Raw genomic sequence first — 16,711 nt, forward strand, 5'->3', positions numbered from 1 at the left:
CTCTAGACAAATTTAATATGAAAACAAGTGCTAAATTAATCGCAACCTAATAATTTTCGGTATATCCTGGCAGAGCTGGGCGAGACAACAGACAGCTCAAGGATGGTAAATGCATGTGTTATTTTGCTAGTACATGCTGTGTCCACAGCGCGGGGCTGTTTCATGATACACATCTGTTCTGAAAGCCTAGGCTTTTTTGCAATTCAGGACAGTGGAAAAATGCCCCTGTTGCAGGCTTCAGTGTGATTTGAAAATCCCTTGAGTTTTTGTGCAATGTTCATTTGTGTTCAGCATTTAAGTTATTCAGCTAAAGCTGTCCACGTTTCTGTATTAAGTCATATTCTGTTTATGCACGGGCTGTAGCCACTAATCAAATCTCTTCCCTAAGACTGCAATCTGTCCTAGGCAAACAGGGTTAGATTGTAGTGACTTAGCAAAGCTTCGTTTATGTCAGACCGCTATGCAGTCTGGCACCGCTGTACAGCAGGCTGAAGGTCCAGTTAATAGCTGCACATACTGTCAGGTACGACATAATTAAGGCACAGGTTGTAACACAGAAATTTACCTAAAACATTAACTCATTTATATCTTTTGTTCATTGGTCAAGGACTGTTCATCAGGCTGGAGTTGTGCTGTGAACTTACCTTACTTCACTGCTGTAGAGTCCAAAACTCTGCTGTGTCAATTTTTATTCACTGATGTTTAGAAACATCCAGACGGACCTTCAGTATCACAGAATCACAGAATAACCAGGTTGGAAGAGACCCATCGGATCATCGAGTCCAACCGTTCCCGTAGGCTGGAGAAATGGGCTGATGAGAACGCCGTGAAGTTCAGCATGAGAATTGCGATGTCCTGCACATGGGGCAGACAGCCCCAGACACCAGTGTATGCTAGGGGCCACCCAGCTGGAAACACGAGCCAAAAAAATGCGCTTGGCACAAAGATGACTAATGGTATCATGGGCTGCATTAGGAGGAGTGTTGTCAGCAGGTCAAGGAAGCCCCTCTGCTGAGCACTACAGGGCCACACCTGGAGGGCTGTGCCCAGTTTTGTGCTCTTCAATATGAGAGAGGTATGGAGCTACTGGAGGCTCCAGCAAAGGGCCACAGAGGTGATTAAGTGTGGAGTGGAGCACCTCTCTTATAAGGAAAGTCAGAGAGACAGCGCTGTTTAGTCAAGTGAAGAGGAGACTCGCGGAGGATCTTATCAATGGATATAAACACCTGAAGAGAGGGTACAAAGAAAATGGAGCCAAGCTTTTGGCAGCATGCGCAGTCACAGGATCAGAAGCAATGAGGATGAACTGAAACACATGAGGTTCCCTCTTATCATCAAGGATCACTTCTTTACTGGCACCACATTGCTCAGAGAGGCTGTGGGGTGTCTACCCTGGGAAATATTCAAAAGCTGTCTGGACGTGGCCCCGGACAATCAGCCCTGGGTGGTCCTGCTTGAGCAGGTGGATTGAACCAGCTGATCTCACAGGTCCCTTGCCACCTCAACCGCTCTGTGATTCTGTAAACGTGGCTGTGAGTTTTATGAATGACTGTTGCTTTCAAACTAAAGAGAAACAGTTTCACAGCTTCACTGGGTAGCTGGTGGTTTTCGTCCTCCTCTCCAACAGTGCACCTGCCTTATCCACGTTTTAGATTCCTTGAGCTTTAATAGTAAGTTTTAAGTCATGTTGAATCTGGCAAAACCTTCCATACCACTAACTAGTGAACGTGGCTTTTTCCAGAGCAGCTAATGCCCGTACGATATCTGTAATTTCATGTTGCCTGATTCTGTTCTTTACAGGATGCTGTTCTCCAGTTGCTGATGGTTTTGCCAGTCTTCAGGCAGTTAGGCTGAAATTTCCCAGGTTGTGTTTCTTCCTTAGGCTCTTTTTGGAAAGTGAAAACACTGCAAACTCTTCTGGATATCCAACAACAGAAAGGAAATATGTCATCTTAGAGAGGCTGAAAATTCTTAGTTTTTCTTGCAACTTTTAAGCAGAACTTCAGCTTTGGCAAGACAACAGATCATCTCCTTTTTAGCTAATGTGGGCTTTGTCATCAATCTAAATAATTGTTAAATTTGACCAATCTCTTTGTATCTGAAAGCCTCAATTCTAGCTGTTCCAAAGCAACCTAAACTTTTGAAATGTAGTCTGACAAATGCTTCTTAGAATGATTTGCAAGTGTATAAATGCCTTTAGCACGTTATAATTGGCCCAATATTTTTTTCTTGTTTCAGAACTTTAAATGAATCTCCACTTACGAAGCAGCTATCCCTTTCTCCTGCCCGAAAAAAAGCATAATTAAGCATCTTCCAGAGAGGCAATTGGGAAGCTGCGGTTAGGCCAGCCCATGCGGGGAGACAGAGCCCTGCCCCAGCTGCTGTGCAACAGAGCTGCTTCTTCCAAAGTCACCTGGATGATCCATAAGCAGCAGAAAGACCCAGAGCCAGGCAAGTCACCTGGAGGACTCTTGGCAACTTTCCCTTTCCCTTATTTGTTCTCTCTATTCTTATCTTCATTGATGATGATTTCCAGTGGTGGGGGTTTGTATATTGCGTGATGTGATGTGATTCTGGTTTCTCAAATCTTGGAGTTGCACAGCAGAAACATCTGCTACTTTGACATGGTTAACGAGTAGCACATCAAAGAACATGAACATTTTTAAATGCAAGATTCTAAGAGTACTTAACATTTCTAACAGTATGTAAAGCAAAAGACAACACTGCACACCTCACCAGAACGTCTTCTTCTTACCACAGAACCAATAAATATTGCAACATCTTTCTTTTCACATTACAGTCACAGTGCTTGACTCAGGAAAGGAAAGGTAATTGTCAGTTCCCTGTATTACCGACATATGCACATGAAATCTTATTCACGAACAATATCCTAACTTTGAATAAAACTTCTGAAATCTCTTGAGAGGCCAGAAGTGAATAATACTGAAGCGATTATTGAAATGTACTAATTACAGTGAAGGTTACCAATATCTGTTTCTTCCCCATTTTTGGAAAAAAAGAAATCCCACTCTAGAAGTGCTTCAAAGGTGAAAAAAAAATCTTCAGGGTATTGGTAGAAGCAAACTTTGTGCAGCAGAACCAAGTTTTCTGTTAAAACATCTTTTACAACATTATCATAGCTAATATTACTAGAGGGACAAAAAATACTGACTGTGGAGGATTTTTCATTATACTGAAGTCTCCAGACATGGTCCAAACAGAGACCATTACTGTCATCTCACATTTATATCAATTAGTGTTCTATGCTTATCTTGCATTCTGCTTTTCATGTTGTCATCAGATATTGAAATAGAAATGTGAAAGGTTCCCTTGGGGGCATGGGTTGGGGAGGGAGAGGGAGTCATTTAGAGGAGATGTTTAAGGGAACGGGATGTGAGAGAACAGTAGAAGTCACATTTTGGAGAGAGCAGAGAACTTAATATCAAATGTCCTTTAATTCTGTATTTAAAAAAAATAGAAAAAATGAGTGAGGAGTAGTAAAAGAATATAAAAAAAATAGGTGGTAAAAGAAAAGATGAGTGTGCTCATTTGTAGTCAGTGAACCAAGTAAACAGATGAAAATGCATCTGAAAGAGCAAACAATTAAGGACAGAAAAAAGAATTTTAATTTTTCACTCAATGTATCGTGCTTTTAAACAGGGTTAACATGTACATAATGAAAATACGAAGTTACACTACGTATTTATTACAAGGGAACTGTCAGCTCGTGGTGCTAAGAAACACATAATTTTGTTGTTTAATAATTTTCTCTTCTGTCAGTCCCTTGAGCCAGAGATAATAAAATTCTAGCTATGGATTTTTGCACCCATGTTCGCAGAGAAATGCTATATAGAATTACAGATTACATAGCTGATTAATAGTGACTTCATGAGTCACACAAAAGGATAATGAGCCATTTCTTTAATAAAAAGGGTTTAATGAGTGACTTTTCTACTTATTCCTTTCTCATTTTAAATGGATACATTAGAGAGATATATATATGATTTTCTACATTTCCAGGAAAATACCTCATGTATTAGACCACACCTACCAATTTATGAATTGTCTGATTTTCCTTAGTTGTTAGTTTAGTAACACAAGATGTGAAGAGGCAGTCAACAGCGTGTCAGATAACATGTCAGTAGCAGCTTACTGGGAGTGAAATCCCAGCAGCAGTTTCACTGCAGGCTTCTTCATAGAACTCTGTTGCCTTAATGCAATTTTGTAGTCTGCTCCCGTTTAAATGGAATCCTCACCTCACGTAGAAAAGACTTAATTTTAAAATTCAGTATTGTTATAATATACAAATAAAGAATATGTAAACTATAACTTTACTATTATCTGAATTTGTTTATGTCTTTCTTTCAGAATTCGTAGGATTAAAAGACAGACAGACTCATGTTTTCAAACAGCTGGGGATGATGTTTTCGGTTTATAAGTCTTCAAAATGAATAAATAAACAGTTTGTTAATATATTACAGCATTTCTCTAATCTCAGAAACATTATGTTCTAAAATAAAAAAATCTTGCACTTCCGCGTTTCTCCATTTCCCACTTGTTGCTCATTTCTCAGACCTCTCCACCTGGTGTCCATAGGGCACTGGTACACTTCTCAGAAGGCGCTCAGCAGCAAACTCCAGACCGTTTACTTGCATTTGTCACACACAGATGTTCAAGTTACTGTTTCCTTCGGCCACCAGGTTGTGGTTCTAGAGAAAGAACCTAGTTTCCAGCTAATTAATAACCTTTTCTTTTCTGTTCAGGATCACAGAGCTGAATTGATAGCCTAAACTGGAGTAAAGTGGTATGGCTTAATCTTACCTGGACTTAATGCCAGAAACATGCTAGAATAAAACCAACAAATCATAAAGCTGTTTTCCAAAGTTTAAAAAGGGCTTTTTTGCTACGGTTTATTTCACATGTCATAGAATCATAGAATCATAGAATCATAGAATAGTTTGTGTTGGAAGGGACCTTAAAGGTCACCTAGTTCCAACCCCCCTGCCATGGGCAGGGACACTTCTGACCAGACCAGGCTGCCCAAGGCCTCATCCAACCCGGCCTTGGACACCTCCAGGGATGGAGCAGCCACAGCTTCCCTGGGCAACCTCTTCCCGTGTCTCACCACTCTCCTGGTGAAGAAATTCTCCCTTATGTCTGCTCTAAATCTGCCCCTTTCCAGTTTATAGGCATTGCCCGTAGTCCTGTCACCACAAGCCCTTGTAACCAGTCTCTCCCCAGCTTTCTTGTAGCCCCTTTCAGGTACTGGAAGGTGCCTGCTGGCCATGCTTCTTTTGCTGCAGCCCAGGACACGGTTGGCCTCCTGGGCTGTGAGTGCACATTGCTGGCTCCTGTCACGCTTCTCATCAAACAAGCACCACGAAGTCCTTCTCTGCAGGGCTGTTCTCAATCACATCATCCTGCATCCTGTGTGGAAATTGGGGATTGCCCCGCCCCAGGCGTATGTTGTATTGTAATGTATTTGTGATATACTTGGGTTGGAATGTGTTTTGTGCCGTATTGTATTTTGCATTTTATTTTAATTTGTGTTGTATTGTAGGGCATGGTATTTATGGTTTGGGGCTTTGTATGGTGTAGTGTGGTGTTTTATATGGTGTGTATGGAAATGTTCACTATGGTCTGTTGTCTGTTGTATGGTATGGTTTGATAGAATATTTTGCGTGGTACGGTAATGACAATGGTACGGTGTGGATTTTGAAGCCAATATGGTGTGCTTTGTATTGTGTGTATGGTACCTTTTGGTGCTGTGGTTTCTACCGTGTGGCATGGCTGGTTTTCTAGGGTTGGTAGGAATGGTCTGCTAAGGCATTTCTGTCACCTGCTTGGTCTGCAATGGTATCGCCTTTTGTGCTGTGAGCATGGTACGGCACGGGGTACGGCACGGGATTGTGCTGCACGTGTGGGGATGCATTTTGCTTTGGGTAGCAGGTTGTGTTTATGGTGTGGGGTGGGATGGGATGGGATGGGATGGGATGGGGTGGGGTGGGATGGGGTGGGATGGGATGGGATGGGATGGGATGGGATGGGATGGGACGGGACGGGACGGGACGGGACGGGATGGGATGGGATGGGATGGGATGGGGTGGGACGGGACGGGACGGGACGGGATGGGATGGGATGGGATGGGATGGGATGGGATGGGATGGCGGGCGGGGCTCTTGCCTGGCGGGCAGGGGGCCGGAGCCCTTCTTGGAGCGGGAGGGAGAGCCGGGCCGGGCGGGGAGGAGAAGGGAAGGGGAGGGAAGGGAGGAGAGGATGGGGCCGGGGGGAGGCGGGAGGGGAGCGGCGGGGGCGCAGGGGGGGCCCGCGCTGGAGGGGCTGCTGCTCGCCCCAAATGGGCGTTTGTTCGGGGGGGGCAGCTGCACATCTTCCTGCCAGGATCGCAGCTTGTGTTTCCCCGGAGGTGGTCGGCGTCCCTGGAAAGGTCTTCAGCACAGAGGCAGAGCTGGATGAGCTGAGGGAGCTCCGGTCTGGAGAGCGGCTGTTCCTGCGGCCTCACAAACAGCCCCCGCTCTCCGTTTCTAGGGAGAAAGGTCAGGCCGGCACCAGCACCTTCTCTCGGGTGTACTTGGAACCGTGAACCCCGGGGGAAGTCATAGAATCATAAACCGATATGGGTTGGAAGGGCCCTTAAAGATCCTCTAGTTCCACCCCCGTGCCGTGGTCAGGGATACCTCTCACCAGATCAGGCTGCCCAAGGCCCCGTGCAGCCTGGCCTTGAGCCCCTCCAGGGATGGGGCTTCCACACCTTCCCTGGGCAGCCTGGGCCAGTGTTCCACCGCTCCCATGGGGAAGAAATTCTTCCTCGTGTCTAACCCAAATCTGCACCTCTCCAGTTCATTCCCATCTCCCCTCGTCCAGTCATTACAAGCCTTTGTGAACAGTCCCTCCCCAGCTTCCTTGTCGGCTTCTTTCAGGTGGTGGGAGGTTCCTAGAAGTCCTGTCTGTGAAGTTAGTCTGTTATTTCTGTGCTGACAGCTGTGGTTCTGATGCACAGTGATCAGCTCTGAGGGATCTTTGGCCCAGGTGTGTTCCCAATGCTTTTTTTTTTGTTGTATTGTGAAAATGCCTTTGAAAATATTTTCAGTAGATACCAGCTTGTGTTCTGCTGGCATGGAAATTAATATTTTATCGATTAACGGGATTTATGTTGATTCCAACAGCTGTAGTTCTAATTCACAGTAATAAATTCTGAAGTATCTTTTGCCCTGGAGTGTTCTCAATGTGGGACTATTTTGTGCTCAAAATGGTTTTAAAAATAGTTTCAGTAGATACCTTACCAGGCTCTGCAGTGCTGGCGCTTTACCTAGATGTGTGTGAGTAACACCACGGCCACACCACAATAAGATTAACGAAACGAGTCCAGTTGTGGACAGTTTGTGTGCGTTTTTAAGGCTGAGTTGTTTTCTTTTAGGCAAAGTGGATCCAGGCGTGTCTCCTGTGTCGCTTATCTGTTAAGTACACAGATTTCTGGTAAATCTCAGCTACTCGAGTCACATTCTCTGCCCGTGTTGAATAAGAACAAGATGGATGGAAATCTGCATGCAGGTTGGATTTTATTTGGGAGATCACAGGTGGCCCTGGGCTTTGAGGATCAAATTTAAGCATGATTCTAACAGAGAAAAGAAGTCCCTTTCTCCCAGTCCCCTGTGCCTTGACCAGTTTTGAGGTTTTGCAGTGAATTGGCCTCTATATTCCGTGTGTGTCCCTTGTCCTAGCTAGGTCAGGAGGGTTATCTCCAGGTGTAAGAACAGGCGTGTGTCGGAGACTTTGCCGGACTGAAGTCAGGTCGATAGTAGCGAAGAGATATTTCCATTCAGAAAGAATAAACTTGTGGACTTTATTCTGAGCTGAATCAATGTGTGTCTTTGCTTCTTGGCAAGTGTCTCACATCTCTAATCCTGGACCAAGTGCTTTCTGGGGAGGATGGCATGGTTGGCTGGTCCTCTGTCCCTGGGAATGGTCCAATTTTTTTAGAGCTGCCGAGTTCTTCTGCAGAATACAATCCTTGCACAATTTCGTCTTGGTTCTGCAGAGCTTATAATCAGAGGGATGCCTTGGTCTCTGCTGGTGGCATGTGTGGGTACTGAGAGCTCAGTTGTGCCTGCGATGGCAGTGATGCCTGCTGCTGTGGTTCCTGGATTCACACACAAACAAAATTTGAATGCCGTCTGTTAACAGCTGTTCTCAATCTGTAGGAAAATCAAATTCTGAGACTGTAGTACTTATGCTGAAACTACTTTTTCTTCCAGGGAAAACGCTGCATGAGGTGAAAAGCCTTGTCACTGAGGAACCAAAGTCTTGGCTGGATGTAATCTCTACTTGGAGAAACCTTCTTGGGTGCGAGGGGAAAAAAGATGTGTTTCAAGAAAACAGATTGCCTCTCAAGAGAAAATCAGAAGAAGAGACAAATATTGTAACTAAAAGGCAGAAAGCAGAACAAGTGAGAGAGTCTGAGGAATGTCAGGCAGAAGATGGAGAGTTATATGGTACCCAAGAGAAAGAGCGACCAGAACTGTGGGACTGAAAGCCAGGCTTCCTTAGAAGACCCTTCCAAAAGCAGCAAAGAGGAACCTGTTGCAAATGAGGAATTCGGTTTCAGTTTCAGAGTTTCTTGTCACTGTAGTGGAGCAATTGCCAAAATACTTACTTCACAGGTATGCTCAAGTATCTCTGTTTTAAAGTAATTTACCAAAGGGGAAGGGAGATGTGTAGTTTCATTTGTCATTTCAGTTGTGTTGTGTGTTTTAGAATAATAAACTGCCGGAGGTTTTTCTGTATTTTCTCAACAAAGCCCTTAATCTACATTTATTTTAAATAAGTAGAAATGCTAGGGTTGCTGTTAATTTCTGGGCTCTGATACCCTGAATATTTTTCAGATCTGTGCCTTTTATTGAGGATAAGTTGAGGTACTTGGGCTTGTGGAGCCTGCAAAGTGATCTGATACTGGCTTGCACCTACTTAAAGGGCCCTTGCAAGGACTGTGGAGCCAAACTCCTCTCAGTTGTGGCAGAGGGTGTAAAAGAGAAAGGCACAGGCCAGAACTTGCAGGTCGGTGGGCTCTGACTGGGTATTGGGGAGAATTTGTTCCCTAGGAGGGCAGTGCAGGCCTGGGAGGTGTCACAGGGAGTGGATCTTGGCCCCGGGAGAGCGTAGTGGCTGAGAGGACTTCCAGGGGCCCTTTCCATCTAGCACTGATCCCACTGTCGTGTTAGTCTTGTGTTCTGTCTGGAGCTCCTCTGCGCTTGTGGGCCAGACTTTGTGATGAGTTATGGATAAAAGCAAACTGTCCTTTGTGTCTGTCTGCAGGTCTGTTCAGGTCATTTATTCTTTCATATTGCATGGGCTTTTCGGGGTGGTTGTACTGTTGTCTAACATTGACTTTTTGCTGCCTGCAGGCTTCCGTTGGCAAACAGACAGTATATCAAAGCAGCAGGGCTGCGGTCAGCAGTTGCATGGGTCACGGCATCTCTGGCTGAAATCAGGGTAAGCCAAATGTTCTTGGCAAAGCTGTAGAGTCCCAAATGATGGAGGGGTTGCTGCTTATCAGGGCAGGAGCAGGGAGCTTTGAAGAAGTGTGGTGATTGTAGAGTCCCATTCTCTAAGGCATGAATGAGGAAAAGGATTCACAGGTTTTTTCACTGTCCAGGCTTCAAGTTTTGTTCGGGGTTGCTCTTCCGAGGGAAAATAGAAGCAAGTGTGATATTTTCCACAGATTGATTTGGTACCAATACCTGTCTGCAGTCCACTTTTAATCTTTTCCACTAAACATCACCTCAGGGCTAGATACATCGATGCATTGTCTTTAGTGAAACTACTAATGTGTTTTGCTATGTTCTCTTGCAGGCCAGTTGGGCCTGGAAAACCAATATTTATGTTTACTTACCCTGCATTCAGTGGGAATATGCAGGCGATCCATACGTCAGTAGTAAACTTTGTCCTGGGAGAGGAGTTTGTCTTGCTTGAGATGCAATAACCCCTTTATTTTCGCAGGCAGGTGCCTTTGTGCTGGATCCCATGTGTGGGCAAGGAACGATACTTCTGGAAGCTGCTAAAGAGTGGCCTGTGAGTATCACAGTAGCAACAGGTAGGACCTTTGTCAAGCAACTTGTAGTTCCATCAGGAAAAATCTGTGCAACCGTTATACCACAGTCCGTTACTGTAAAGCAAGAACCAAACTGATCTTTCTAGGCAGTTGTTGAGAGCGGTTTAGGACAAACATTGCTCCGCAGGAAGCGTGGGGTTTGTGGAAGACAGACATGGTCTTCTAAAAGTGCCTCGACTTATCCTGGGGTCAGAGGTGTCAGTGGGACGGTACAGTCAGTTGGCACTATTAGAGGCAGCATGGCTGTTTGTAGCCAGCTGGGGTCTTGCTGTTAGTACAGAGCCTCAATGTTTCTGTAAGTCACAAGTGTCTTGAGCAGACCAGAATATGGAAAGAGTCAAGAGTGCTCAAACTTCACCCAGTTCTCTGTCCTCTGTGTCTATGTATTGCTCTGTATAATGGTGGTAGATCTCCCAGCAAGGGGTTTATCTTGGAAGAGGTGTGCAACAAGACAGTTCTGAGAAGCCTTTATAAAATAAATACACCTGGTTCCCATCAAAGTGACTTTTCTCTTTTTCTCTGAACAGGAAGCGTGTTACTGGGGTGCTGATCTAAGTGATTCACAGTTAGAAGGTGCAGATGAGAATATTAGGACTGCAGCCTTAATGGATAAGACTGACTTAAAGCTTCTGTGAAAGGTATGTCTGTAGGCTTTCCAAGTGATACATGTTGGAAACTTTTTGTAGTTTTAGGATTACACAGGTAACACAGGATCTCTTGAGGTTACGTGTAGTAGAGCCACCTCGTAATAAAAGAGCCAAATAGTGACTGTAGTTCTAGAGAATGGATAATTTTTGGTTTCCCCTCCCTGCCTCCTGCTCCCAGGAACTTTGGTGAGAATATACTCAGCAGAAGACACTGAAAATAATAATTGTCAGACATGGGCAGTAGTTGTCTATCTGAATGGTAAATTTTTGAATGCCACAAAGTGTACATACTATATAAGAATTCTTTGTCTTATGGGAAGACAGCAAGGACAGATAAAAAGTGGCTTGTAACTTCTATTTACCAGACAAGTAATTGCATTAAGATCAGCCAATTTGTTGATGTTTTGCAGTACGAGTATCTTAAATGACGATGCCTTTCTCCTGGAAGACTCTCTCCTGCTCGTGCTCTGAGTTCATGAGTTAATCAGGGGAGAACATAATAATTTAATGACCTTACTCTGGACCTCAAAGCCTGAATCTAAATTAGTCGTTTGTGAAATTTACGGCAGGCAAGAGCTGGATGTTCTTCCCGGTGCCCGGGTGACGAAGTGTTCATATTTTTTAAACTTGCAATGTATTTCTTATCAGAACTGTAAGAAATATTAGGTGTTTTTTGTAAGAACATATATAGCATTATTTCTTCTTTAAAAGCTGTGATTGTGCTTAGCTTCTAGGATAACGGACAGTACTTTGATGTCAGGCTTTTCTGACACTGAACAAGTAACTGGTGTCTTTGTCACTGATCAGATGCTGTTATTTCTGCATGTCTTGAAGGACTGTAGGTAACTTGTCCTTCCATTTGTAGATAAAATTGTTATAAAATTGTTGTGCTGCAAGTGTTGATCCAAGAATGGTCCAAGAAACATCTCCTGCCAGTTCTGGAAAGGCTGGCATAGAATCACAATGGGATTTAGGTGAGAAGGGACTGCTGGAGCTCTTTAGTCCTGTCATCTGCTGGGAATGAGGCTAACCCTAAAGCTGGGTGAGGTTGCTCAGGGCATTGTGCAGTCGAGTTCTGAGCATCCTGAGAGATGGAGAACCCATAGTCTCATTGTTTGTGTGGGCAATTGAATGTGTGGGCTACATTCGCAAATATTCTTTACAAGGCATGATGGTGAAATGTTTGAGTCACACTCACAAATACACTTAAGGCAGAAAGGAGAAAGAGGAGAGGATCACCTAGATGAACTTAACGCACGGCCAGGTGGATAAAGCGTCTCCGTTGAGGTTGGCTTGTATAAAATCATAGGCTTTCCTTTTGGGTTCACAATCAAGCTTTTACTAGCCTATATTGTTGGCAAGAAAGATGTCAGACCAGAAAATGGTGGTATAAATTTTCCTTTCTGTTAGTGTATATCCAGTTGGCCACCTGGTCTGCTTTTCGATGCCTCCTTTCATCTTTCACCCTATTGTTTTGTAGCAGAGTTCAGCCAAACTAATAGCAGGCTGCTTCTATCAGGCAGTTCAAACCATCTGCTTCTTTATTTCTTTTCTTGGCTGAAAGGCTGAAAGTCCTTTCTGTAGGACTGGTCTTCAGCAGTGTTGATTTTGCTCACGCAATGCAGGAATGCAGTGAGAAGATGGAGGAGAAGGTGTGGTAGCTCCACAGAACAGCAGGGCAACCTTGTGTCAGCTTACAGTGACCAGCACTCCCTTGGATTCTGCTTGTAGTCTGCTCTTATTTGCTCTGCTGGGCCACTCTAAGCAAAATATTTCTGTGGGAATGTGGAAATGAGGAAGGGACAGTTACTGTGAGAGCCCCACGAGTAAGACTGTTCAATCCACTTGCTGTGAACAGAGCAAGGATAGTCCTATTTTCTCCCCTCTTTCAAAGCCAAGTGTCGTGTTTGGCCATGTACTGTGAAAACTGGATTACACACAGTGATGAATTTTCCTCTGCTTCCTGAGTTTGCAAACCATTAAGGATCAGTGGAACAGAGAAGGAACAGACCTTTTAAAGTTTCCAAATGGAAAGGTCAGCTTCAGAATTGCCTTACTAACCTTTTGTTGCCCTGGGAAGCTGCTCCTTTGCAGAGTGGTGGAGGCTTATGCAACCCAAAACCAGTGTTTGAAATCGATACTCCCCTCAGTCCTTGGAATACTATCAAGAGGGGGAAAACAGAATCTACCTTTCCTGCTAATGCAGTGGAAAGAACTCCTGAGGCCAAAAAAGTTTGGGAGTTAGGACAGGACCTAGTTCTCCCATTTAGGAAGAGTTATGAAGATAGGGAGTTTAAACTCCATTTGGAGGTGTAGTTTATCGAGTTGAGCCTTGAGCATTAACGTGCCTAGCGTTCTGTTGGATGCAAGTGCCATCTGAAGTGCCAGCAGTGTTGAGTTCTGCACAGATGAATGAACGTCAGGCAGAATGAACACCTAACCTATTCTTTTTCCTGTAATTGCCAGAGTGCTGAGTGTTGGAGGCACTATTGTATTGCTGCTGAGCCAAGATCTCCATAAGTGGCATTGCCAAGCATGCCGAAAGTGACTCTCCTATTGTCGTTTCTGATGGCACGAGGGAAGCTGCCATTGCAAAAGCCCTGAATGTTGATGGGAACGCTTCCTCCTCAGTGAACGGTGTTGAAGAAGCTTCTGTCAGCAGCAGACAGACACGATTTGGGTCTCTGGTGCCATATGGTGTCTGTGGGGTTAGGCTTGGAAAGACGGATGCTTTCATACACAAATACAGGAAGATCTCTACTGCTGGGAATCAGTAGCTTTCTTGCACTGTGTCAAAGTGAACTTGAATCCTGATACGCGTGAAGAGTAGCATGGCAGTGATCTGGTGGAGCCTTGTTGATCGGAACAAAGCCTGTGCCATCTGTTAGTCCAGCTCACTTTCTTTGGATATCCGAAGGTTCTGCTTTTCTCTCCTTCTTTTGGAGAGGTGGAAGATGCCTTATAATGCATCAAATATTTTTACTGTAAGATATTGTAATGAGGTAGATTCCTGAAATCTTTACTTAGACAAAACCTCTCAGTATTGGGAGGAGTTTCTTTGGGACAGAGACTTCATTTGCAGAACTGCTAAACCAAATGAGCTGATAAACCTTTGCTCTGCAAAGGGATCTGAACAGGCTGGACCTCTGGGCTGAGTCCAACGGCATGAGGTTTAACAAGGCCAAATGCCGGGTCCTGCACTTGGGGCACAACAACCCTGTGCAGTGCTACAGACTAGGAGAAGTCTGGCTGGAAAGCTGCCTGGAGGAGAGGGACCTGGGGGTGTTGGTTGACAGCCGACTGAATATGAGCCAGCAGTGGCCCAGGTGGCCAAGAAGGCCAATGGCATCTTGGCTTGTATCAGAAACGGCGTGGCCAGCAGGTCCAGGGAGGTTCTTCTCCCTCTGGACTCGGCCCTGGTGAGACCGCTCCTCGAATCCTGTGTTCAGTTGTGGGCCCCTCACCACAAGAAGGATGTTGAGGTTTGAAGTGAGTCCAGAGAAGAGCAACGAAGCTGGTGAGGGGGCTGGAGAGCAGGTCTTATGAGGAGCGGCTGAGAGAGCTGGGGGTGTTTAGCCTGGAGAAGAGGAGGCTGAGGGGAGACCTCATTGCTCTCTACAGCTACCTGAAAGGAGGTTGTAGAGAGGAAGGTGCTGGCCTCTTCTCCCAAGTGACAGGGGACAGGACAAGAGGGAATGGCCTCAAGCTCCGCCAGGGAAGGTTTAGGCTGGACATTAGGAAAAAATTTTTCCCAGAAAGGGTCATTGGGCACTGGAACAGGCTGCCCAGGGAGGTGGTTGAGTCACCATCCCTGGAGGTGTTTAAGGCACGGGTGGACAAGGTTCTAAGGGACATGGGTTAGTGTTTGATAGGAATGGTTGGACTCGATGATCTGGTGGGTCTCTTCCAACCTGGTTATTCTATGATTCTATGATATTACCTGTGACTGGATTTTCACCTTCGGCAGTGTTTTTAGGAAGTACATCTTGTCTGCAGGAGTCTCCAGCTCTTTTTGAGGGCTAGATGTGTACTTTTACTGTGTGTCCCGTGCAGTATTACTTGAAAGCTTGTTTCTGATGAGTTTGAGATGTTGTTATTCAGATCCCTTGGAGTAGAAAATAAACTATTTTCTGTGTTAATTCTTTGCAGTGTTTGCATGTGTGTGACGGGTGTGCTTTGGCTTTTTTTTTTTTTTTTATTAAGGGTGAAGAGACTTAGTTCTATGAAAAATAATGATTTTCCTTACTTGGTGATGTTAGTCCAAAAGCACTGTGGAAGATGGAGAAACTTGCTAAGTTCAAAGTGACTTCTGCAAGCAAAGCAGCATGTGGAATAATTCCCTTGAAGAGAGAGAGGTCTCAGCAATTCTTGTAGTCTCTGCAAAAGTTTTGTTGGAGGGAATAATCGAATCCAAGGCTTCCCCATGGCTGCCGAGCTGGCAGGGAAGTATTGGTATGGAGAATGACTACGATTGCTTTCAGCTGCTATTTTGAGCAAGCCTTTGCAACTCGGCAAACTGAGATGGACTCATGAATTGTGTTCCTCTGCTGTGATTAGCATGGAGATAGCAATCGGTACTGTTTGTGCTGGTATGGGCTTTTTTGCTTTTCTTCTTTTTCTTTATTTGAAGTTCATTGTTGGAGCCTGTTGGAAGCATTTTTTTATGCAGGTGCTTTCCACAGCACAGGCTCTAGTCTGAAGATGTTAGAATTTGAAGTAAGAGCCTGCGGTGCAGACTGCACTACGGAGACCCAAAGGGCATGAGGATATGGGCCAGATTGGTAAGATCCTGCTGCAGTGACTTCTGCTGGTGAGCTGGTACCTGGAAACGTTCTAGTGCACTGCAAGTCAGCAAGTATGGATTTCTGGCTTAAACCAATATTTTTCTAATGATATGCCCCCCTCCCCAAGTCAGCTTTCAAAGAAGTTTTAGCAAAAACTATAATGAATGTGTCACAAGAAAGGTAATGGACAACTTGTTCGTGCCATTAGTGCTCTATCAAATACATGCAGTCAATTATGTATCTTCTAACTGGCACCCATGCAAGTTTGTTGTAGGAGGTGAAGCTTCACCTGGGTTTAGTTCTCAGTGTGTCCTGGGGCCATAAACAGTGGCTATAACAGTTTTCAGTGAGGGGCTGAAAGAGAGGTGGTATTTGGGTTTTTAAAACTTTTTTCAAGTGAAGTTTTGTGGCCGCAATAGTGAAAATGTTAGTGTGGCAAAGTGCTCATCAGAAGTTATGTAAAATACAGGGCTTAAAATCTGTTCCATTGTCCAGAGCTGCCTCCTCTGAAGACTGCTGGAAGTTCATGGTGGGATTGAGTTACATCAACCATCTTACAAAGTCGTGCCTGTAACAAACCAGAGGTGATCTGCAAATTGTTGGGGGGGTTGAGCTGAGTATTCTTCAATGTTGCAGACAATATTTTCATTTACATGTCTTTGATTTCTTTGTCAATTTATGCCCATAAGCAGTTGGTAGCCTGCTGTTCCCAAAGGCACTGGTGACCTGTAATAAATCAGATTTTTTCCTCCTTTCTGGATTTTATGAACGCTGGCAATACTGGTCTAGAGAATGGCCAGCTGACCTTTGATTCCTGAACATCTTGTCTCAGTTTGTTTCTCTCAAATATTTTGGGAAAAGAAATAAATAAAAAGCTTAGCTCTTACTTCATTGGTGCCATTTTCTCATGTGTTGCCTTTATTCTCTGATACAGATAAAAGGAACTTCTAGTTTTGCTCTTCTTAATGTCTTTGTTCCACCATGGGGATGAGTACTGAGTGGAGACCCTGCTGCCATCGGAGGAGTGGAGTGGGGAAATGACTTTCAGGAGAAGTGCTGGAGAAGATTCCTTTTTTACTGTTCTTTCCACAATCTACCAAGTTTGGACTTCTTGATTTTTGTAGGATTCCCACTGGTCTCGGGATCTTTCCACA

General features: G+C 44.5%; 1 pseudogene; it reads left to right on the top strand.

Moving 5' to 3' along the window:
• Window positions 1-460: 460 nt before the first annotated feature.
• On the top strand, window positions 461-9,997 carry LOC138727011 (THUMP domain-containing protein 2-like; annotated as a pseudogene).
• Window positions 9,998-16,711: the final 6,714 nt, after the last annotated feature.

The sequence above is a fragment of the Phaenicophaeus curvirostris genome, chromosome 15, assembly GCF_032191515.1.
Source record: "Phaenicophaeus curvirostris isolate KB17595 chromosome 15, BPBGC_Pcur_1.0, whole genome shotgun sequence".
NCBI lineage: Eukaryota > Metazoa > Chordata > Aves > Cuculiformes > Cuculidae > Phaenicophaeus > Phaenicophaeus curvirostris.